The 3,790-nt window shown below is 32.0% G+C and overlaps 1 protein-coding gene across 14 annotated transcripts in view; it reads left to right on the top strand.

Annotated features, from left to right (window-relative positions):
• LOC112457809 overlaps positions 1-3,790 on the top strand; it is a 34,344-nt gene that overhangs the window by 9,043 nt on the left and 21,511 nt on the right. The gene's annotated exons all lie outside the window — the stretch shown is intronic.

The raw sequence follows: 3,790 nt of genomic DNA, 5'->3' as shown, positions 1-3,790 counted from the left end.
GGAAACCCTTTCACCGATTCTCACTAAATACATGTATAACTTATACACTTTTTATGCAGAAATCGGTAAGACAAAAATTAGAAATCGGTAAGGCAAAAATCGGAAACCCTTTCACCGATTCTCGCCAAATTCAATACCAATCTACTTTTAATATAGGGGAGACCGGGGCTAAGCCGACACTATTTTTTCAAGGGCAATTTTTAATATTTAATTAAAATTTTTAAGCAAATTCAATGATATATATTTAAAGAGTGTTTCTTCAGGTACAAAATTGATTCAGGAAGTTTTGCTGTACGTCGCTTTGTTTTGCTGCCAGGAAAGGAAAAGTGACGCGAAGACAAATTTTCGAATTGAAAAATGACGGGGCGAACTCGACACCCCGCCGGAGCAAACTCAACACTTTGTTTGATCGACACAATTTGATCTGGAACTTATTTTTTTATTGTTTAAAAATAAAAATACATTGTTTATCAAATGAAAAGACAATGTGTATTAGAAACAAAAAGTCGGAATAAAGTAAACAATTATTTAAAATAATGAGAAAAAAAAGATTAAACTTTTAATTATCTTTTTCTGAACTGTCTGAAAAACAATTTATACACGTAAACTCGCGATCAGATGTGCGCACACATTCGTCATGAGCCATACGGTTGCATAAGATGCATTGTTTGTTATTAGAAGCTAATGAAATGTTTTCCGAACACACGCAACAGATGTTCCTTAAATCGTCATCGGAATCGGACAAAACAGTGACCTTTTTTGCGATAATGTCACTTTAGGTTAGTGTCGTCTTTGCCCCGGTGGCGTCGTGTCGACTTAGCCCCGAACGTCGTTTTTTACTTTTGTTACTCCAAAAATATATAAATTTTGAAAATATGCAAAAATTATTATTGGATTCGTATAAAGCATCGAATTTCCCATCAAAATCACTTAGCGGTAGATTCGCAAGAGTAAAGCTCGATGAAAGAGTAGACATTTTCAAGAGATCAGAAAAATTATTTTTCACTATCAAAAACACTTATGTCGCGTTAAAAATTACACTATAACTTAGAATGTTACCAAATTCTGTTGATAATACTGGCACATAAAGACGCATTTACAGTAGCAAAGGCAAGTTTCTACGATAGATTTAAATTGGCAAAAAGCCTAGTGTCAAGTTCGCCCCGCTGTCGGCTTAGCCCCGGTCTCCCTTACTCTATCCATAAAAAGAAATTGCGGAAATCAGAGCAATCACATAGATTTTTTAAGACAGAAATCGGTAACTCCTTTATTATTAGCAATTTTTTGAATTCTATTATATTCCTCAGTTTTTTCTACCCTTATTTCATATATAATACTTTAAGATTTGGTTGATTAAGAAAATCTAAACAGAAAAAGTCATTAAGTACGACTCTTTCAAAAAATTTAAAATTTTAGATATTCCGATTTTTTTTCAAATTCCGCCCCGCCGGCGGCACGGATCATGAGTTCGCACACAGAATGAATTGTAACTTACTAAGGAGTGATTTCTCCATCTTGGACTTCCTATACTTTTTTGTTGACATTTTCTTCTTTTTTTTGGCATTTTTTTTTATTAAAATCAAAGATGCCGATCTTAAAGAAAAATTTGAATTTATTATTAATGTTGAAAAATATCAATTAATTAACCTTTTTTATTAATAATGCATAATATATCTCGAAAGGGTGTAAAAAATACTTGAAAAATCACTGGTCATTATTTACAATCGGTAATGTTTACGACAAATTATCGATGTGTGAAGTTTAACATGACGGCCTCAACGCTGAAACTTTAAACCCTTGTAAGTAGACAACGCGTTGGACAAATGTCTAAAAAATTGGTGTGGATAATTATGGTCAATAGGGCAATAGATTGTGCTTTCAGCACAATAAAAAAAAACATTTTTTTTGGGCTGGATCACTTCGCATGGAATGCCCCATATATAAAATGTATTATTTATACGTAGGCTGGTATTCATAGTCAGATCTTATATTTAAAATCGTCTTAAATCCGGTCAAAGGTAGTCTCAAGACTCCGTCCAGCCAATGAAAATTAGCATCTTAAAACATTACTTAAGACGGTTTTGAAATAAGATCTGATTATGAATGCCGGCCATATAGTTCTTATAAGTATTCAAATTAAGGTTGTTCTAGCTACACTATAAAATACTATAATCCCAGACAAAAAGTTATTTTAATTTAAAATTGGTTGAAATTCTATATATGCTTTTGTGAGTTAAGTACATGATATGTGCTTGTATCGTGTAAAGGATTTAAATAATGCTAATTAATATAATATTTGGCACTACAAATTAATATATTTGCACATTTTGCAAATTTTGTGATTGTCAGTAAAAAAACTTTTAGACGTGAATTTTATCTGAAACAAATTGTAAGGAACGACAAAACGTTACGTATATTAGTAATATTTTATGTATACAGACATTGGATAATACTTAAAAACGCATAAGATGTGTGAGAAAATGTTATTGACATAATATTTACTTTTCTAGCCCTGTGTATCATAACCTATTTTCGAAATTTTGCATTGCTTTTTCATTAATAACTTGAGAACACGTTAGTGAATTAATATCAACTTTTTTAGAAATGTTGCTCAGTATTTTATTTACTCACAAAGTTTCAGAATATTGCCAATGGTGCTTTTTTATAATTTTGTTTACATAAATGAGATGCTGCCATTCCATATAAAAACTCATACAAAATTAAAAGTTGAAAATAATTCATAAACCGGTTAGAGAATTGATTTCAGGTTTTGCATACGTGTACGGATAATAAATAAAAACAATACATTAAATTTTCAAGATATTGCACACGAAAAAAAAAGATTAGCTGCTATAGCTAAAATAGTCCTAATATATGGATAACTAACATTTTTTGTAATGAGAGTAACATTTTTGCAACGAAAACAGAAAGTTTTGCTACTATTGCTAAACTATAACTCTCGCTGCAAAAAATATAGCTCTTGCTGCAAAAATATTAGTTGTCCATATTTTACGACTAAATTTAGCTAAATTTTTGTTAGAAAGTTAGCGCCAGAACATCCTTAAATAACTCTTGACTCTAATTAGCCAGTTCGTTTCACTTAGTATTCAAATTAAAGCTCTATTTAATAAAATTTATATAGGACGACACAAATCTTCCATCCACATATTACATATATAGATAATTAATAATTAATAAAAATTTCTATTAGCCAACAATCAACGGTTCTTTAGTTTACAGTCACGACAGGATCTTGGCTACTTAATAATATTATTTGTGTGAATTTATGTACATTTCCATATTATAGCAAACTATGCGCCGCGCCACGACCGTTACAAATGGACTTAAAACAGTAGTCTCTAACTAAAGCTGGAGTAGAACAATTATGATAAAATAGCGTTTCTCTCTAACTTGATTGTATAACCCCAGATGGCAGGATGACGTCTAAAAATGGTTTAATGACGTTTTATTGACGTTAGAGACGTCATTAAGACGCAATTATTACGTCATTTAACGTCATCACTTTGCTACCTGGGACATATCGGTTTTGTTTCACTTATCTATTAATAACAAAATCAGTCTAGACGTTAATTGTTTGACATTAGCATTACAGAAATTTGAGTTGTAAAATATTCTCTCTTTTTCTCTCTCTCTCTCTCTCTCTCTCTCTCTCTCTCTCTCTCTCTCTCTCTCTCTCTCTCTCTCTCTCTCTCTCTCTCTCTCTCTCTCTCTCTCTCTCTCTCTCTCTCTCTCTCTCTTTCTCCCTCTCCCTCTCCCTCTCCCTCTCCCT

The sequence above is a fragment of the Temnothorax curvispinosus genome, unplaced genomic scaffold, assembly GCF_003070985.1.
Source record: "Temnothorax curvispinosus isolate PA1 unplaced genomic scaffold, ASM307098v1 QBEX01008326.1, whole genome shotgun sequence".
Lineage (NCBI taxonomy): Eukaryota > Metazoa > Arthropoda > Insecta > Hymenoptera > Formicidae > Temnothorax > Temnothorax curvispinosus.
Note: the sequence above shows the minus strand (reverse complement) of the source record. Positions and strands in the feature narration are given on the sequence as shown.